We start from the raw sequence: 22702 nt of genomic DNA on the forward strand, positions 1-22702 counted from the left end.
ATGGACTTTAAGGGCCAAAGCAGGGTCCCCGTTGGCCAATGTAAGGTGCCCTAGGTGGACATGTAGTGCCCCCCCACAAATCCATTCACCGTGTGCCAGGTACCACATGGTGCCTGACACACGGTGCATGGATGTGCAAAAGTGCTTTTTTCCACTATGGCTTGTGCTGCAGCCCTTTTCCTGGGGAAAAAGCACTTTCCGACTGCCCCACATCTGTCAGATCGTAATTGGGCAGTCAGACTGCGAACTGCTTGTCGGGCAGTCTCCTGACCACAACAACAGCAGTGGATGGTCCAACAGTCCAATCTTGTAAGTGGACCTAAATTCAGTATTTTTTGTGAATAACAAAAAAAAATGTGTAATGAAATTGTTTTTGAATGTTGTAAAAATGCTTACAATTATTAATTTTTTTTTATATTGCAGTAAATTTGAAAAAATTGTATTAAGGTAGAAAACAAATATTCAAATATTCTAATATTTTATTTTATAAATAGGAAAAATAATAAAAGTAATATGAAGACATTGCTATTTTTAAGTACGTGTAATTAAAAAATATGTAATATATTTACAAAACCATCTTTGAGGTAAGTAGTCTTGCAGTGGGAATTAACAATTTTGAGTATGTCGTGCTACGGATATGGGTTTTCTTTTTTGTAGTGAAGTGGGACTAGTTTGTGTTAGGTTTGTAGTATTAAATAATTTGTAAAAGTACTTTTTGCATTGGTATGGTAAAAAGGCGTAGTGCTTGCAATTCATTATTATTATAACATTACTAAGTATTAGAATAACACAACACACAAATAATTTTTTATTATTTTTATTTTGAACACAGAAACGGTTAGTGCAGATGTTGAACCTTAGAGTTTGCGACTCACAATTAGCAGTTGTTTACGACTCACAAACATTGATGTACAACAGTGTCTGAGACACTGTTTGCGATTCCCAAATGGGTCGCAAAGGACATCATTAATATTCATGATGCAGGTCGCATTGTGCGAGAAATAGGGAATGGCCAGTGCTCACAAGAGTGGTGGCCTGCTGGGGTCAGCAGACCAACATGTCTGACTGTTTATTAAAGCAGTTTTTTATTTATTTAAATGCCAGGAAAAAATGGGGTGCACTTAAAAAATGTAAATGTAACTTTTCAGTTTTATTTTTTAAGAGCCATGGGTCCATGGGACCACTGCCTGCTCTTAAAAGATATTTGTGCTGCCAATCACAAATGGAAAGGGGTGTCCTAGGGACCCTTTCCCATGTGCAACTGCCTTTCCGCCAATTTGAAATTGGTGGTAAATGCGATTGTTTTGTGACCACATTTGTGGTTGCAAAACAATCTTACATTCCCCTGTGACTTGCTATTAGGAATGGACGCCCTTGGCATGCCCCTTCCTAATAGTGACTTGCAAAACCTATTTTGCAAGTCAGTAACAATTTGCCAACTCGCAAAATTGGTTTGGTATATGCTACAACCCTTTTAAGTGGTCTCAAACTGGCCAATTGCCTATTTGCAACCATTAAAAACGGTCTACATCTGGCCCTAATTGCAATTTTTTCATATGTCTTTGTACATATTTATTACAAAGGATTGTTTTATTTGATATATAACACATTTTTTAATAGTTGTTAAACAAATACAGAACAAATGCTTCTGAATACATTTTCAGTAATTTGGTGTTGCATAGTTTTACTATGTGTTCTAGGAAATAAAGTGTTTTTTAATGTAAGTTATGTGTAGTGTATGTGTTGCTGACCAATTTAGTATAGAGTAATATTATGTATGTATATATTTGGGAATGTAGTGTTCTATGCGGGCCTGTGTTTTAGCTTTTTATTGCAGGTATCACTTTCCTGAACCATTCTAAGGGAAAGCGGATGTCTAGTTTTTTTTTAAGGAAATCTGAATTTGTTTTAAAAAATGATTCTTAAAAAATATATTTCCTTGTTTTCAGGGTTTCTTGGAGCGGTTCTTTTTCTAAAACAATTTTTTGTAATGGAGTACCTCAAGGGATTGTTTTGTTTTTTTTACTACATTTTGCATTTTACCAGAGGCTTTTTACTATTGTTTAAACAACTATTTGCTGGATTTCTTTTCGGAAGAATGCATATTTGGAGATAGATCTGAAAATCGTATGATAATTTTATTAATTTACTGTGGTTGGGAGATATATATTTATAATTATGTCATGTTGATATATTTATTATGTTGTTCAGTTGAAACTATGTGATATATATTTTCAAAATTATGTACAGGTAGTTTGTTAGTTTATTTTATGTACTAAATATTTAAAAATATTATTTATATTTCAGTAATAATATTGTTATCATCTCAGGCCCCGATTCACAAAAGGAATCTGAGACAAAATCCTAACTTTACGAATTTTGACTTTTGATATTCACAGAAGTCATTTAGGAGTGCTAAAGTTACAAATTTTGACTTTTGGTATTCATAGAAGTCATTTAGGAGTACTAAAGTTGTAAAGTTAGGATTTTGTCTCAGTTAAACTTAAGTTTGTCTTAAGTTTAACTTAAGACCAAAACTTAAGGTGGACTGAGACAAAATCCTAACTTTAGTACTCCTAAATGCCTTCTGTGATTACAGAAAGTCGGAAAGTTAGGATTTTGTCTCAGATTACTTTTGTGAATCGGGCCCTCAGTGAATAATGCAAAATTGTAAAACATTTCACTGATATAATATTAATATTTTGCTAGTCCTAAAAAAAAATGTCTAAATTATTTTGGTATATTATGCCTGGTAGATTTTATTTGTGGTTTCGAGGATAGATTTGGCTATTACTTCTAAGAGGCTGATTCCGATTCCGGACGCAAAACGTACCGACCGACCCGGAACGGAGACTGACCGACACGGACCGGCGCCGTACGACCCGTGCAGTACGATGCAACGCGTGTGAATTACAACAGACACGTACAGAATACAAGTCGTAAGACCGAGCTGTAGGGAAACAGACGCGATTAGCACCGACTGACACGCACCAGGAATTAACCCGACCGACACGTACCCGCGATGTCCGATCTGAGCAGTACGATGCAATGTGTGTAAAACCAGACCGACTCGCACGGAGTCCAAGCCGCATGACCGACATGCACAGAAAACAGGGACCTGAAGCAATAGAGATCTCCGCGTCCGACGCGTATGAAACACAGAAGAAAGTCAGCGTGAAAGACCCGGAGAAGCCCGCACGAGCCAACATCAGCGTCCGTCTCAGTCAGAAGAACGTCTCCTTCATGCCTAGAAAACCCAAAAGAAAAAATACAAAAAAAGGACCAAACAAGCAATGACAAAGTCAATAAATATAAAAAAAAATAATTGTGGGGAGCACAAGGCCATGCTGGGAACTGGACACCAACAAACACTAGGACTGTACTGACTGACATCTTGCCATTGCTTTCACACACCCTCACAGGGAAGCAGAGTCAAAAGGAAGGAAGTATGGGCATGCTGGGAAGGGGGTGTAGCCAAAAGCATGATGGGAGTTACAGTCACAGACATTACCCACCCACATGGCCCAGCAAGCTTACACTGAACCATGCTCACCTCACAGGGAGTGGGAATGGACTGACAAGATGTCTGACACTGGGCTCTGTTGTGGGGAGCACAAGGCCCTGGTAGGGTTTGTGCGCAAATCAGAAGCAGGACACCACTGCCTGACATCCTGAAAGACAACTTGCACGCCCTCCAATGGAAGCACGTTTCATGGTGGGATGTCTGGCCGGGTGGGAAGGAGGACTGACAGCTCTGATCATACTTACCAGCATGTGGAGACACACACACCCCTCAACACAAACTCCACACACCTCAACGGGTAGAATGCATTGACTCACACTGTAGTGAAATATCACCCAAAGATACACCGCACTGGGTGCTGCTTTGTGAATCACAGGGCTCTCTGTGGACTTGTAGCCAAACAAACTCCAGGACTTCACAGACAGCCATCTTGCCATTGCTGTCACACCCCCTCACAGGGAAGCAGAGTCAAAAGGAAGGAAGTATGGGCATGATGGGAAGGAGGGTGTAGCCAAAAGCATGATGGGAGTTGCAGTCACAGACATTCCCCACCCACCCACATGGCCCAGCAAGCTCACATTGAACCATGCTCACCTCACAGGAAGTGGGAATGGACTGACAAGATGTCTGACACTGGGATCTGTTGTGGGGACCACAAGGTCATGCTGGGAACTGGGCACCAACAAACACCAGGACTGCACTGACTGACATCTTGCCATTGCTGTCACACCCCCTCACAGGGAAGCAAAGTCTAAAGGAAGGAAGTATGGGCATGCTGGGAAGGGGGGTGTAGCCAAAAGCATGATGGGAGTTACAGTCACAGACATTCCCCACCCACCCACATGGCCCAGCAAGCTCACACTGAACCATGCTCACCTCACAGGGAGTGGGAATGGACTCACAAGATGACTGACACTGGGCTCTGTTGTGGGGAGCACAAGGCTATGCTGGAAACTAGGCACCAACAAACACCAGGACTTCACAGTCAGCCATCTTGCCATTGATGTCACACCCCCTCACAGGGAAGCAGAGTCAAAAGGAAGGAGGTATGGGCATGCTGGGAAGGGGGGTGTAGCCAAAAGCATGATGGGAGTTACAGTCACAGACATTACCCTCCCACCCACATGGCCCAGCAAGCTCACACTGAACCATGCTCACATCACAGGAAGTGGGAATGGACTGACAAGATGTCTGACACTGGGCTCTGTTGTGGGGAGCACAAGACCATGCTGGGACCTGGGCACCAACAAACACCAGGACTGCACTGACTGACATCTTGCCATTGCTCTCACACCCCCTCACAGTGAAGCAGAGTCAAAAGGAAGGAAGTATGGGCATGCTGGGAAGGGGGGTTTAGCCAAAAGCATGAAGGGAGTTGCAGTCACAGACATTCCCCACCCACCCACATGGCCCAGCGAGCTCACACTGAACCATGCTCACCTCACAGGGAGTGGGAATGGACTGACAAGATGTCTGACACTGGGCTCTGTTGTGGGGAGCACAAGGCCATGCTGGGAACTGGGCACCAACAAACACCAGCAATTCACAGCCAGCTATCTTGCCATTGCTGTCACACCCCCTCACAGAGAAGCAGAGTCAAAAGGAAGGAAGTATGGGCATGCTGGGAAGGGGGTGTAGCCAAAAGCATGATGGGAGTTGCAGTCACAGACATTACCCACCCACCCACATGGCCCAGCAAGCTCACACTGAACCATGCTCACATCACAGGAAGTGGGAATGGACTGACAAAATGTCTGACACTGGGCTCTGTTGTGGGGAGCACAAGGCCATGCTGGGAACTGGGTACCAACAAACACCAGGACTGTACTGACTGACATCTTGCCATTGCTTTCACACCCCCTCACAGGGAAGCAGAGTCTAAAGGAAGGAAGTATGGGCATGCTGGGAAGGGGGGTGTAGCCAAAAGTATGATTGGAGTTACAGTCACAGACATTCCCAGACCACCCACATGGCCCAGCAAGCTCACACTGAACCATGCTCACCTCACAGAGAGTGGGAATGGACTGGCAAGATGTCTGACAGTGGGCTCTGTTGTGGGGAGCACAAGGCCATGCTGTGAACTGGGCACCAACAAACACCAGGACTGCACTGACTGACATCTTGCCATTGCTCTCACACCCCCTCATGATGGGATAACTGGCCTGGGGGAGAAGGAGGTCCTGACTTGAAAACAAATAACACCGATGCTGTCCATACACACCTTCTCTGCTAAAACACATTGCACACGTGGTACCAGTCACTCACAAAGTAAATGCCCGGGCAAGATGGCTGACACATGGGCCTGATAAATGATGTGGCTGAAAATCAAACATATGCACTGGCCAACCCAAACACATTTGCACACACAGCCATTGCAACCGTATGTCCAAAGTCACTATCTGGGGATGCAGTGTCCAGGGGTGCCCCCTGGCCTGGCTGTGGAGGTGTGTCTTGCAGATGACAAGTGTGGAGAGGCATATATAGTACATTGCACAAAACACACAGGAAAACACATATACATCATTGATAGGGGACATCTGACAGTGAATGGAATGGACACACCAATCTAGCCGACACCATAGCATGGTCTCATTCACACTCGGTGCTCGGTGCTGCTGTGAGCTGCATTCCACTCCTACATCGTGCAGCAACATATGCATCCTTCACACAACACACCACTCACTGACATAGACACTGTAGACACAAGGTCTAACCTGGACTACATTGGAGGAGACATACTACTCACAGCAGCCAAACCACAACACACACACCACCGGCTCTCACTGTCATGAGTATTGAAAAGCTGGAGTGCTTCCTTACCCAATCCATGTCACCATGGAGAACATTGACAAGTCAAATCACATATGCACGTACAAAAGTCAGCACCAAACTCATTAACGATGGTGACATCACCACTTGTATGAAATGAGATGGGAACTAGGAACACTGTAAAAAAACACTTTCTCCCAAGAGATCGCAGGCATACTGGACTGTGACCATGTCGTACCAATACACCAATGTGACACACAAAGACCAGCAAAATATGCTACCACACATGCCCCAATCTTACAACATATCCTCAGTGGAATTGCAAGTATGTCCTTGTTAAAGGTCAAATGTGTACAGGGATGACACCTGTGTCAGCAACGTGACGGCCCTTGAGTAGTAATGGCCATGTACAGCCAAATCTATACATGAGCTGGGCATGCACACACTTCAACATGCACATTGAAATGTTTCATTTTGGATGGGCAATGGGCCACAACAATATCAATCTCTGTCCGTGACAACTTTGGACAAAGCAGTGTACAGACAAGCATCCTGACGTACAGTAGAAAATGTCATGTATGTGAACCATTGATGCCTGTAGAAACATAACTCACATTGTGTGCCTCTTCCAAACACAGGTGGTGCTGGGGACACAACATCTGTTGCCGCACCATCTGCCAGTGCCGCAGGGAGGGAGGATGACTCTGGCGGAGAGTCCTTTGCACCGCAGACGCCTGCACCTGAGGATCCCCCCCAGAAGAAGAAGAAGAGGGGTCGTCCGAAGAAGGACAAGTGAGATGCAGATGTCCATGCACATTCCCCCAGGGCCTCTAAACCTGTTCTGGACAATGTGCCCAAACCGCTCACCTTGTTGCATCTAACACAACTCGCCTACATGACATGGAGGGTTCATGTTGGTCCAATGTAGCAGATGACTGTGGACTTACTCTGGACATTTCAGCTACCAACACTTCCAACTCTACTGTGAACTTTGGATTCAAAACCCAATGTACAGCACACACCATCCTGTGCACTATCCTCACACATGTTTCTAAATTAACTCACCAGTACACTATACTTGCCTCTGTTATGATTCCAACTTGTCGTGTGTCATGGAGATGTTGATCTGCTAAACAACACAGTGCATGCCAAATACTACAACAATGTGATCACCGTTATGTGAGTCATGGTGATGTGACACATGTGAGGGAGACACACCACTATAGCACCACAACACATACTCACCATGTCCATGTAAGTCATCCCACACAATGTTGTTGACCTGAAATACATTGGAATGCACAGACACCACACCTATCCACAGTCAGTGGTAATAATCCCACAGCTGAGGTAAGCAAATGTCAGTCAGATGTGGGAAGACAGACAACGCACATAACAAAGCGTAGCACAGGTTCATTACACATCAGCAACATGTTTATTCCACAATAGTTGCAAGGTAATTCTACGTTACAGTGGACACACGGTCACAAAGTGTTGGAGAATTGAAGTCCAGGGGTGTGTGGTACATCACTTGATGGGAATTGACAACTTCCACACTGGTGTTGTATTCCGGGTGTTGGGGGTCAGTTTTGACCAAACAACAGGCAAAGTACCCTGGGAAGGATAGACACAAGACACAGTGAAAAGCACAGCAGAACAGGAGAGAAATGCAATACACATGCACAAAACATGTCAGAAGAAACCTACACAGAAACAAGTTAGCAGTTCGACACTATTGTGGAGTACAGACCACCTGAAAGGACACATCACTGCACGCAGCCAGTCAAGTGGCACACAGACACACTCATACAGCAACAGAGCAGCCCCAACACATTTCCGGCTAACTCAATACATTGACATAACAACCCTGTAAACTCACATTCAGGTGAAGAAGTTGTTGATGAGCTGTGTGCGGTCGTCACCCTCATCATCATCATCCCTGGCATCGTGGCCCAGGCCTGGATCCTCCACAGGTGGCGGAGGTAGGTCATCTGCATCCTGAATGAGAGGTAACTTCTTCCGCACTGCCATGTTGTGTAGCATACAGCATACAAGGATAATTTTGCACACCTTTGCAGGGTCATATGGGAGGGCACCTCCGGTCTTGTCCAGGCAGCGGAAGCGGCTTTTCAGGAGACCAAATGTTTGCTCAATCACCCTCCTGGTCCGACCATGTGCCTCATTGTAGCGCATCTCGGCTGGTGTCACAGGGTTCCTGAGGGGTGTCAGCAACCATGGCATGTTGGGATATCCGGAGTCACCTACACACAAAAAAATGAACAAGTCGCTGAATTTTGTAGGAGTGCAGAATACAACATTGACAAACACACACAATGATAAACAGTCAGTACACACCGACATGCCAGGCACGCTGATCTGCCATCTGTGACATCAGCGTTGCAATGAGACTACTCCTCATGATGTAGGCATTGTGCGCAGAACCGGGGAAACGTGCACACACATGTGTGATACACATGTCTGCAAGACATACCACCAGAGCATTGATGGAGTGGAAATGTTTCCTGTTCTGGTATGCCTGCTCATGTGCCTGGGGTGTTACCAAGGCCACATGTGTTCTATCAGGATAGTACGTGCACTGCTTAAATGCTTCTGTCCATGTTCTGATAGGTTAATGTGAGGTTAATGCCGTGCTCCTGGGTGTCACTTCTCTGAACAAGGAGTGCGGGGATTCAATGTAATTAGTAGCAAACCCTAAAACGTTGGGTGTGTCCCCTGGGCACTGGTGAATCAATGTTAAATTGTTGTTAATTCAGTTGGATTCAATAAAGTTTCTTGAAAAAGTTTCTTTTTATTGTTTTTAACTTGGTTTAATCACGAAATTCATGTAACATTTCGATGATGCATCGTGTTATTACGAGTTTTACAATTCCCAATGCATTTCGGCGCGATGCCTTCTTCCGGGGAATATCTAGAAGTAAATAATATATAAGGCTGTTGTTGTACATCGTATCATTGTATCACTAAAGAAAAATGTTAAAGACATACATGTGTGTCAATGGTGATTAGTTTTCCTGCGCGTCACGATGGTGATTTTTCTGGTACGAGCATGAGTGACTGTTAGTTATATTTGTTACTCCGTCTTTGTAATCTGAATAATAGGTCAAGGGTAGTCAATTCAAAGATTGTGATCAGCGGGTGAATGAAAGAGGAGTTGTGAACGTACATTTAAAAAAACGGAATTGTGAGTGTGTGTTTAAAAAGAAGAACGGAAACAACTTAAGTGCTTATGAAGGTGTGAGTGATCTCTAAGGTTACTTACTCTCGTGTCAAAGAAGTTCCTAGCGCATGCGATGAACTGCCATGCCGAGTGTCTCCGCCAGTGTGTAAACGCTGAATCGAACGTTGGTGTATCTAGGGGTTAGTGTCATAGAGATAGAAATAGGACTGATAACTGATAACGGATAGTGAGGAAAGACTATGCGTGTAACAAAGAAAAAATTTGGACAGTCAACAATAACAAACATCCGTCTGTTTGAAACAGGATCATTGATACTCATTGTACGTTAGTGCAATCAGAGATAACATGCAAATTCCATACGGTCATTCATCCCGTATGGTTTCATTGAATTAAGTGTGCGAATCCAGTAATTTTCGCGTTGTAATAAAGTTTTGTGATTGTCTCTGCCTTCCATTTTGACAATAATTTCCAAAATTTTGAATTTGAGTTGGCTTATGTGATGTCCAGCTTCTAGAAAGTGGCATGCCACTGTGGATTTGGGGTTCTGGGTTCTGATGTTGCTTTTATGTTCGTTTATACGTGTTTTAATTTTTCTTTCTGATTGTCCCACGTATATTTTCCCACATGGACATTTTACTTGGTATATCGTGTTCGCTCTGTCACATGTAGCTGTTACTTTGAGTTTGATGATATAGCCTTTCATGGGATGAGTGATGTATGGACCAGGGATGATATTGTGACAGTTATTACAGTTCCAACATGCTTTGGTTCCTTTATATTGAATTTGTGAGTTCTGATCTGTGTTTTTTTTTATAATCTCTCCCAGGTTTTTGGCTCTGGTGTATGCGAAAATTGGTTCCTGTTCAAAGATTTTGTTGAAATCTGGTTCCACTTTCAATATGGGCCAGTGTCTTTTAATGATGTTTTTAAAGCGTTTGCTCATCGTGGAGTACTTGGAGACTATTGTGGTGCGACTGTCTGTGGCTTTTTTTGTAGTTGACAGTGCAGTGGTCCTGCTGATGGTGTTGCCTCTGTTTTCTGCTTGTTGTAAGATATTTTCTGGGTATCCTCTTGTCCGAAAACGTCCCAGCATTTCATTGATGTGTATTGTCCTGATGTTGGGGTCAGATACTATTCTTGTTATTCTGAGTACTTGCGTAAAGGGCATATTGTTCTTTAGGGAACTGAGATGAAAGCTGTCATAAGACAGCATGTTGTTTTTATCCGTGGGTTTTCTGAAAAGTTCTGTTTGAAATCCTTCATTGGCTTGTGTAATTTTTACATCCAAGAAGTTGATGGTGTTTGGTTGTATCTCTGAAGTAAATTGTATTCTTTCATCTATCAGATTAAGTTCATCCAGCAGTTTAGTGAGAGTCAATGTTGGTCCGTTCCATAGTATGAAGATATCATCAATAAACCTTACAAAAATTTTTAGGTTGTTTTGCCAAGTTGGATTGGTTAAGATGTATTTTTCTTCAAACATTCCCATGAAGATGTTCGCGTATGTTGGGGTGGCACAATTGCCTATTGATGTACCGGCCTTCTGCAAAAACCAGTCTGTTTTCCATTTAAAATAGCTGTGTTGTAATGTGTAGAACATCAGTTCCATCAAAAAGATTTGTAAGTCTGTGCTGTATTCACTTTGTAGAAGTGCTTGTTCTACTGCTTCCAAACCACTTTGATGTGGAATGGATGTGTATAAAGATTTGACATCTGGTGTTTCATGATCTTTTGAAATTTATTGAGAAAATCCGTTGTGTCCTTGATGTATGTTGGTAGTTTAACGACACTCGGTTGAAGGTACTTGTCCAGATATTTGCCCACTGGTACGTGGAGACTATTTCAAACAGACGGATGTTTGTTATTGTTGACTGTCCAAATTTTTTCTTTGTTACACGCATAGTCTTTCCTCACTATCCGTTATCAGTTATCAGTCCTATTTCTATCTCTATGACACTAACCCCTAGATACACCAACGTTCGATTCAGCGTTTACACACTGGCGGAGACACTCGGCATGGCCGTTCATCGCATGCGCTAGGAACTTCTTTGACACGAGAGTAAGTAACCTTAGAGAGCACGCGTTTCTCTTTGCCACACGCGAAATAATGGGAGACATCGCATCGCGAATGTACCACCGCAATCACTCACGCCTTCATAAGCACTTAAGTTGTTTCCGTTCTTCTTTTTAAACACACACTCACAATTCCGTTTTTTTAAATGTACGTTCACAACTCCTCTTTCATTCACCCGCTGATCACAATCTTTGAATTGACTACCCTTGACCTATTATTCAGATTACAAAGACGGAGTAACAAATATAACTAACAGTCACTCATGCTCGTAACAGAAAAATCACCATCGTGACGCGCAGGAAAACTAATCACCATTGACACACATGTATGTCTTTAACATTTTTCTTTAGTGATACAATGATACGATGTACAACAACAGCCTTATATATTATTTACTTCTAGATATTCCCCGGAAGAAGGCATCGCGCCGAAATGCATTGGGAATTGTAAAACTCGGAATAACACGATGCATCATCGAAATGTTACATGAATTTCGTGATTAAACCAAGTTAAAACAACAAAAGAAACTTTTTCAAGAAACTTTATTGAATCCAACTGAATCAACAACAATTTAACATTGATTCACCAGTGCCCAGGGGACACACCCAACGTTTTAGGGTTTGCTACTAATTACAAGGCCACATGTGTACCATCAATAGATCTGATGACGCTCGGCATCCTCCCCAGTGTATAAAAAGCATCCTTTATTTCAGTGAGTTGACCTGGGCTAGGAAACTTGATGTACAGGTCAAGGAAATGCAACATCCCCTCCAAGATATCACGTAGCATACGACTGAACATAGTTTGCGACATACCACCAGCAGTAGCCACAGTGTACTGAAAGGTACCAGTAGCAAAGAAGTGCAGGGCCGCCATCACCTTCACCTCTGGGGTCAGTGCTGTAGGGTATTTCCGGCCAGGTAGCAGATGTGGCACCAACTGCTCCACCAACTCCTCAATCAGTGGCCTGGTGAAGCGGTACCGCCGGATGCAGTCACGTTCCTGCATGGTTTCAAGGTCTGGGAGCCGTCTATGGACAGCTGGTGCCCTGCAGTACAGAGATGAACAAAGGAAGATTGTCGATTCATCCAACCATGTGGCTATGACCAAGCAAAATATCACATGATACATCATGACAATATACAATGTACTGAGGTGTGTGCTGTTGGGTATGGACACATATGTCACCTACATGCCCATCACCTCACATCTCAAGTCCACATGTCTACATAAGTTACATGTAGTGCAATGGCCAATCATTGGGCTGTGTCACAGTACCTATGTACTGCTGTCACGTTACAAACACACACCACAGTGACAAGTGAGGCCTGATGTCCCCCAGGTATCACAGATCTTTGACATACAGATACCCAGGGTCCCTGTATTGCCACATGGACACTGGCATGACATGGCGTATCATGTACACGCCACAAGACAACCGTGAGTACCACAGGTAGTGGCCACTGTTGTCTCTGCAGGCCCTACATGTATGTCTCGTAGACACACACACAACATCAATGTTGATGCACAAACCACATGGATGTTGAGACTGTCTCCCATTGGGCACATTTGATCAGCCACATCTGAGACACAACATGCACACAGACTGTGGGTGTACATCAGAATTGGAGCTATAGGTCGCACTGTGACATACATACCATCACCCCCAGGACTCAGGGTGTATGTGACATGTCCTAAACATATCCAACCTGAAACTATGTCCATGACTCATGCCCATAACTGTACAGTTGCACATCACAGTGGTAATGTGCACAACACACAAAGGATTCTGTCCCCATGAACACGTGCACAGCCTGGGAGTGGCTGCACAAAAGTGCCACACAACAAACCAAATGTTGCCCCCCAAACACACAGGGAATGCAGCCTTACATGCCATGGGACACAGTGTGGCACATACTGTAGTGTGGTAGGTGTGCACCTGAGTCCCTGGCAAGTAATTGTGTGTGGAAGCAATCAAAAAGTCACACCAATGTCAACCGACGCGGGTGACTTCTACAGAGATGCATTGCACAGTTCAGGACTGAGCCGTACGTACGCTTAACCATTGACTTCAATGAGAACCGATTAGGGTGACTATCATACAAACTCATTGCACAGTTCAGGACCGAGCCGTGCGTACGCTTAGCCATTGACTGCAATGAGGACCGATGCAGGTGACTATCATGCGTACGCATTGCACAGTTCAGGACCGAGCCGTGCATATGCCTAGAAATTGACTGCATTGAGGACTGATGCGGGTGTCTATCATGCATACGCGTCGTGCAGGCATGGACCGAGCCATGCGTACGCTTAGCCATTGACTGCAATGAGAACCGATGCGGGTGAGTATCATGCATACGCGTCGTGCAGGCATGGACCGATCCGTGCGTATGCTTAGCCATTGACTGCAATGAGAACCGATGCGGGTGACTATCATGCATATGCGTCGTGCGGGCATGGACCGAGCCGTGCGTACGCCTTGGCCATTGAATCGTATGGAGACGGGTGCGTGTGTATTTTCAAACTACGCGGTGTACAGTCAGTTGACCGAGCCATGCGCACCCATTGGCTCTGGACTGTCATAGAGACGGATGTGGATTCAAAACTTGCACAAGTTGTGTGCTGGAAATTCAGTTGGATGCCTACAACAATGTTGCAATTACTAGGGTTTTATGAAGGTGAAGATTTGAACGATGCGGAAGACGTGTACGAGTCGTACAATTCCATGGATTGGCCTGATTCATAGAATGCAACCATGTTGGACCTATCACTTGGAACACATGGCACAGATTCTGCCTTGGCAGCACAGATATAAGGCTGGCTGGCTCCCAGGGAGCTCACTTGTCTGCACTACATGCTACTGGACCACATCTCTGATACCACTGCTGCTGTCTCTGCATCCTCTAGCTACTGCTATGGCACGTACTCTGGAGAGGGCCCCAGCCTTCACTGAGAAGGAGAACCAGGCCCTGCTGGACGGGCTCCTTTCACAGTACAGCAAGCTGTATGGGAAACCAGGGGAGCAGGTGAGTGTGCAGTCCACTGCCTTCCTAATTGTACATGTTGTCTGACTAGCAGGACTAGCAGTGTGTACACCAGTGGTAAGCATATTCACTGAGTACTTTCATCCCCCAAAGTGTGTAGGTACAAGTAATGAACAGGTGTTCTGCAGCTAAAGTGCATTTGTGCAAGCTTAAACTTCCCAGGCATTGTTAATGCGTCAGACATGCAGAGCATTTGTCCATTTCCATGGGTGCACTACCTGTGTAACTCATTTTCCTTTGTGATGACGACATGTATATCCAACTGTGTGCAGCACAAATATGGGGCATGTGTGTTAATGGACTTTTAACTTTGTTATCCTCACAGGTTGATGCCCACCAGAAGCAGGAGATATGGCTGACCATCACCCGGGCAGTTCGATCGGTGGGGGTCTACAAGCGCCGGAAGCGCAACTGCCGGAAGAGGTGGCAGGACCTTCGGGGCTGGACCCGGAGGATCGCAAGGGTCTAGCTGAAGCTGTCGCCTCCTCGCAGGTGGGGCGGACACCGGACCCTGACCCATGACATGCTCAGGATTCTGGTGGTGGTCTTGCCGGACCTGGATGGGCAGCTGAAGGCCAGACAGCAGCAAGGAGGGGGTAAGTCCATGCATAATATGTGTACTATATCTGACATGCTATTTGCAGTCTTTTGGCCTTGTCACACTTCCACATTACGTAGGTGCTGGAAATGGCTCTTTTTGCAGAGTTATCCCTAAACTTTTTGCTTTTTCCTCCTATTTTTTCCTGACCTGTGTGTGTTGGTTTTAGGACTCTGGGCACTTCACCACTGCTGATCAGTGCTAAAGTGCATATGCTCTCTGTGTAACTATGTTTTGATTGGTGTTTCCATGATTGGCTATTTGATTTGTGTGTCAGTCCCTAGTAAAGTGCACTGTGAGTGCCAGGGCCTATATGCTGTTGGTGGGCTGCAGCACTGGATTGTGCCACCCACGCAAACAGCCTGTAAAGTGTGTCTAAGGCCTGCCATTGCAGAGCCTGTGTGCAGCCTGGGTCTGCCATGTCGACTTGGCAAGTGTACACACTTGCAAGTCCCTAAACCTTCCCTTTTCTACATGTTAGTCACCCCTAAAGTAGGCCCAAGGTACCCCTGTGGGCAGGGTGCATTGTATGTGAAATGTAGGACATGTCCTGTTGTGTGTGGCATGTCCTGATAGTGAATTACAGCCTACTTCGTTTTTCACTATTGCAAGGCTACCTGTTCTCCATAGGCCAGAATGGGCGGGTTGATTATTACATCCTAACTGACCCAGGGAACATGGTAGAAATTCGAGTTTAGTATGCCTGAACTCAGAATGATAAAATACATCTTTTAGTGAAGTTGGTTTTAACATTCTTTGTTTGAAAATACCACTTTTAGAAAGTAGGTATTTTCTTATCTAACCATCCAAAGCCTGCCTCTGCTAGGTTGTGTATTCCCTGTCTGGAGTTTGAGTGACAGGGCTGGGGAATTCCAGGAGACAGGGTGAGTCCACCCAGTGGTGAATAGGGAGATCTGCATCTAGATGGGAGGGAGGAGTTCCACCTGGGAACTGATTAGGACTGTGCCTGCCCCCCACAGTGCCGGCTCCACCCCCTGTGGTGCGTCTGATGTCTCTGCCCTGCACTGTGAAAGAAGAAAAGGAATCATGTCAACAGAGTGCTCCAGGGCTGTGCCTTTCCTCCACAATGCTGGCTCCACCTCCTATGGGGCGTCTGATGTCTTTGCCCTGCACACTGAAAGGAAAGAAGGAGTCATGTAAACAAAGTGCTCCAGGACTGCCCAGAACTGGTTTGGACTAGGCAAAGGCCCCTCTGCCCTCAGTGGACAAAGGATTTTGGGGTATAAGTAGTGGGACCCTAATCCCAAGAATTTAGATTTCGCTGGAATCAAGGAACCTGCCAAGACGAAGAGCTGGAAGAGCTGCCAGGAGGAGTACTGCCCCTTTGCTGTGTTGTTGCTTTGTTGGGTTGGCCTGCAGCTGCTGCTTCTGCCTTGGGCAGTGAAAGGACTGGACTGAACTTTCTCTACTTATGCTGAGTATCTCCAAGGGCCTGAACCGAGCTGGCCTCCTGTTAAGAAGTCTCAAGGACTGCACAGACTTCCCCAACCTCTGGGTTCCGCTCCTGGAACCACTGTTTCAGTTGCCACAGAGAAGAGGGAACCGCGACCAACTCCATCACCAACTCCATCGCTGGCCTTGTGTCCTGAAGGCGCCGCACCGACTCGCCCTGCACCGCAAGCCTTGGTCTCACCGACTCCGTCACCGAGCCGCTGCCTGCACCGCATCGAGAGACACCGCAACCTGTATCGCCTCGCTTCACATCGCTGGCCTGGGCTCACCGACACTGTCGCTGCTGGCTCGAAACCCGTAACTGACTCGTCACGCACAGCTGTCCGGCTCGGCCAGCGCCAATTCCCGCCAACCAGCTCTGTCGCTCGCATCGCAACTTGCCAGCACCGCATCGAGCACCGTCTCGCCCTGCACCGTAAGCCTTGGTTTCACCGACGCCGTCTACACGATCGTCACCGACCCGCTGCTCGCACCGCATCGAGGGACACCGCACCTTGCACCGCTTCCACCTTGTACCGTGACCGCGGCGAACGCCACAACTGGCTCTGTCACCTGCACCGCAACCTGCCAGCACCACATCAAGTACCGACTCGCCCTATACCACAAGCCTTGGTCTCACCGACGCCATCTGCACGATCGTCACTGAGCCGCTGCTCTCACCGCATCGAGGGACACCGCACCTTGCACCGCTTCCATTTTGCATCGCAACCGTGATGGATGCCAAGACCGACTCGCACACCAGAGTGAGCCGCACCAAGAAAGGTACTGTGAATGAATCTGTCCCTCTGTTGCTGGCCCGTACCGACGCTGTCAGCGGGAACTGCGAGACTGTTTTCAGCATCGCGGTAGGCTCGGACTGAGCTACCGACTCGTACGAACTGTGTTTTTCAACGTATTTTGCAACTTAAAGACATTTTGAGAAGTAACAATTTTTGAAGTACTGTATTGTGGATTTTTATCGTATTTGGTCTTGTTTATATAAAAATATTGGATATTTTTCTAAAACTGGTGTGGTGTCCGTTTGTAGAGCTTACATTGTATTACTGTTGGTTTTGGGCAAATGCTTAACACACTGCCTCTAAGATAAGCCTGACTGCTCATGCCAAGCTACCAAGGGGGTGAACAGGGGTTATTTTAGGAGTGTAACTCCCTTGTCCTGACTAGAGAGGTGGTTTCTGCCTGGCTTGGGTGCAAACCTTAGCCAACCAGAAATCCCATTTCTAACAGTAGGTCTTGTAGTCCAGGACTCATGTCCCTCATTGTGTGATGTATCCTCCTCATATGATCCACAGGTGTGGACCCTACAGTCTGTGGCTTGTGTCACTAGGGCACTGTGTCCCTGCAGTCAGCTATGCTTCAGGTTCCGGACAGCATCTGTTACCGTGACTCTGTTGTAGGTTTCATGGGTGGGTCAATTGTTTACACAATGCCTGAGATCTGACATGTGATCTGTGTGTGCCCTTGATACGTGTTCCAATTGCTGGTCTGAGTCGCCACATGTGCCTGGGGTATATCAAACACACCCATGCAGCAGGGGACTCCAATTTGTGGGCCTCAAGAGTATGTATATCAAGTGTGTCACACTTGCTTGGCCACCTGACTACTGTCCAGGGCTATACACTGTTTCACGTAGACCTGGGCAGTCATGCCTACTCAAGGGCATTTAGAAACACTCTGTAATCCCACTCCTTTGTATCAACTTACAGGTTGGGCTTAGTGACATGTGCCTTCAGGTGTGAACCAAAAATATCCGAAGTTTCGGAATAAAGAACCTAGCTACTCAATGTGGAGTAAGCAAAAGAACAATGTATGAAAGGAAAAATGTCCTTTCTTGAGTCCCCTCACTCACCAGGGTTTCCCCACGGTGACATGCTTCATCATGGGGGCCATCGCAACCCGCTGCGGGTTGAGGTGTGCTACAACTTGCGACAATACGTAGGAGCACTGTTTTTGAGTGACTATGTGTAGTGCAGTGATGTGCGTGGAGTGGGTGAGTTTAAAAATATCTAACTAGTGGGTAAAATTACTTTGATCGGGCCCCTAGTTGATATATTAAAAACGGGGTCGGTCTCTAGGGTAACTGTCTGTTTTGAGTCAGGAGTCCCTAGTGGACGTCAACTAGTTTTGAGCTTCCCCAGTGCTCTTCATCAGGAAAAACACAGGGTCCATGTGCGGTCTCGAGGAGAGGCGAACCCATCAGAGAGGATTTCCTTTCATGGTTCCAGTAAGAACTTCTCAGCCCCCCCGACGACCATGAGGCACAATGTTGCTTCATAATTGATACTACTGATTAATATATTGTATGTATTAACCACGCTTGCCTAAATAATTGCAGCGCGATCTGATTTCTTTCCTCACTTTAGGTCACTTTAGGAGTGGTACACACAGGGCTCGACCCGAGGGCCTGCTGTCAGCTCTTGCAACCGCGTGTTGGTACACCGGTCCGGTGCCCTCTTAAATAAATGTTGGCATGCTGCAGCTGCACTCAACTGGAGTAACTTTAGAACAGAATCACACTCCTCCGAGCATCGGGAGGCTTACAAACCAACCACGTCATGTGAGTGAATGTTTTTTACACACCTACTGTTGCCATTTCCACACCACATGTCTGTTTGGGTCATGTAAACATTTGCATGTGACCAGAGGTATAATTGTTTTCAAACTTACATACCTTCCATCCGTCAGGAGGTATTACCCCCAGGTCCCTACGTCCTCGACACCGTCATGGACAAGTGAGATGTAACTATCTCACTGACAGAAAAAAGAACGCAGGAATGCTGAACCTATCCTCCCCCCTCCCACTGGGAGTACATAAGAAGTACCGGTCCCAGCATTCCTCCTGTTCTTTTTTCTGTCATCCTGACAGTGTGTGGACGTGGCAGGAGCGGGGGCGCTCCTGCCTTGTTACTGGACTTACGTGGTGGCTGCTGGTTCCTTCCTTATGCCGGCGGCCCTTCGTTGGTGGCCTCTCCCTCCCTGCCGGGCTTGGGGGGAGTGGCGCGGGCTTCTTTGGATCCTCAGCCGTGCGGCGGTGTAATACCGCGTTGGCTATCTCTTGGCCCGATGGCCGCCCCTCCTGGCCTTCCGGGCTTGCTAGGGGGCGCAGCCGGTGTGCTGCTCGATGATTGGAGCAGCCTCCTTCCCCTTCCGGGTTTCGTCTTGCCTGACTTGGTGAATGAGAGGTGCACCTTGCAAGTTTAAAGAGTTTGCGTCTTATTACGTTTTTTTGTTTTTTTTAAAAAGGGAAGATGTGCTGTATCTTTATTTAAATATGCAATTTGCGTAGTGCGAAGTAGCGCGAACTTCGCAAACTACGCGAGCATGGCGTAGTGCTTTGCCCAGGCTTAAACATATGGTCATAGGATGCAATTTCATACATTTGCATATGTAAATACATTTTGCGTTGTAAACCATGCAAGTGATACGTGTGTAAATCTAAGTTTACAGCGGACACTATAGTCATTGGATGACTATCTCAGATCACATCTCTACATGTTTGCATGTGAAAATTAAATAGGAGAGGGTAGTAGTGTTCTCAAATGGGAGAGAACCTGCACATCAATATATGAATAAGTACATAAGGAAAAGTCAACGGCGTGAAACAGTAAAATGGAAAATTGTTATATAGCGGGGTGCTTGGCTAGCTAGAAGCACCCACTACCCAAGAGTGCTTGTTAGGCAGATATGCAGAACTACCTGCCAATTCAAAATGAAAGACTGAAGCTAATACAGCACATCCACAAATCATGTAAGAAGGTCCAGCTGAATAACAAGTGATGAGGACCTTGCGTTGTTCAAAATCAAATAGGCATTTCCATACATAAAGAGGTCATGTGTAGCAGTCCAAAATCCAATAAAGTATGATGAAAGGTCCACGTGATGTCAGTAAAGGATGTTCTTTTTATTTCATAGAAAAGTCAATATCCAAGACAGAGTACAGCCAACACGTGTTTCGTCAGTACTTATCAGTACTACAGACTTTCTCAAGGCTAACTATTGAAACTACCTATGATGAAGTCCAATATCAAGTTTAGAAACATAAGTATATATGTAGTAAGAGGTCCACACCATATAAAAGGCTACAGTCAGGGAAATCTCTAAGGTAAAGAGGAAACGTGGCCAAAAATTGGGTCAATCGGTATATATTACAATAATAATGTAGCCATATCATTAACAATTAAAGGGAGTCCTCCTAGTCACCGCGCTTGATAACGCTCCTCAGATGATGATGATAAAAAGAACATCCTTTACTGACATCACGTGGATTCTTATGCCCAATTAATATGTGACCATAATGTTGTGTAGCACTCTGAATGGGTCTGTAAGGTATAGCTACCTCCCGCACATCAGTGTTGCCATGGCTCATGTGGGCTGAGTGATCTGTGGGACTGTAAACATGGCTAATATCCTCCTCAAATGCTCCTAACAGTATTCAGACAAAGCTCATGTCGTACGTCTATGCATATCTAGCACATATACAATGGTGTGTAGTGGCAAATCATGATATGTTCAATGGAATGTAGAAATGAATATATCTAAGCCTGTAATACAAGTACATTATAGGAATGATCAGAAATTAAAATGCTGATGTACATTGCTCAAAGTATAGTGCCTCATAATGAATTACACAACTTGCCTATGTAGGGACTACTCCATTTTACCAAACAACACCATATGGTTACGCTCTGTACTCAAGGGGAGGGACGGGCCTTCTTACCTGGCCTGGCATGATTGCTCCCAGAGGTGGCAAACAGCAGCTAAAGTGGAGGTGACGTTGAGAGTAGCAGTGTCAGGAGGCAAGTGAGTTTTTCTTCAAACTGCTTCATACATGTACGCCATCAACGTGGTCATCAACGTAGGTGCTTACAGCAATTGGACGGTGACCATCATTGTCACCAATGTTAGCCTATGGCTGTGTCTGCTGTGGTGGCAACCGCCCACCGTGCGGTCAATTTCTGCCGACTACAGTCATCCCAAATGTCCTATATGCGAGGTCATGCTTCTGCCATTTTAGAGGTAGGAAAGACAGTAACTGTGACTGTTAAGTGCATGAACACCACTACAAATGAGGGCTAACATGTTTACATTTGAAAAACTCCCTTTACATATCATGTCCAGTCCAAAACATCATCTGTGTAGTGCATTACTGTGCACATGGCAAAATGTGCACGGTACACTGTACACCCCGGTTGGCGTTATTTCACATAAAATGTCATGAAAACCATGATGGCATGTAAAATCAACTTTTCTAAATTGATGATGTGCACAGTTATGTTACAGACATGTGAATATTTAACAGCAGACGATGTTGATGTGAATTAGATGTAATGCTTCATGAAGCTGTTGTTTTGTCACATGACTTTAGTCTCACTCTTCATATATGCTCCTCTGGACACTGTGACCAATGTCCAAATGTATTTTTACTCCTCACATAGGTACCCTGGAAGAGGAAGGAGATGACAGCCAAACCTTTAGACCACTAAAGAAAGACATGTCATCCAGAAATTTCATTTGAATTGTCAAACAATACTGGATTTATGTCATCAGTTGCAGCCTGACCTCCTACCTCACATCAATTATTCTACATCTCTCACACCAAGGGCCTGATTCCGATCTCGCTAGGAAAGCCCTCCGTATGACTTGGATCTAGAGGGCTTTCCTGGTGAATCGTGCTGTGAGCGTCCGACCGAACGAGTACGATGCACCTGTATGCTGACTTACTCGGTTCAGTCGGACTCTCATTGAACTCAATGGGTGCCTGTATACCGAACACATACACAGGCTTCCACAGCAAAAAGGGGCGGGTGGGGAAAAGCGTAAACCCTGTGGCGGGCACCCCATGGTGCCCGCCACACTGTGCATGCTTGGTTCAGGGAGACCCTGGGCACCCACCGTGACTGATCCGGAGTGCCCCGGTGAAGGGGGCCTGCTATGGCCCCCCAAAATCCGATTCCCACAGCCGTTTCATCTTTCTGAGACCGAGTCGATACGGCTGTCCGAATCGTGCATCATACACCGCAAT

Source organism: Triturus cristatus, chromosome 5_1, assembly GCF_964204655.1.
Source record: "Triturus cristatus chromosome 5_1, aTriCri1.1, whole genome shotgun sequence".
NCBI lineage: Eukaryota > Metazoa > Chordata > Amphibia > Caudata > Salamandridae > Triturus > Triturus cristatus.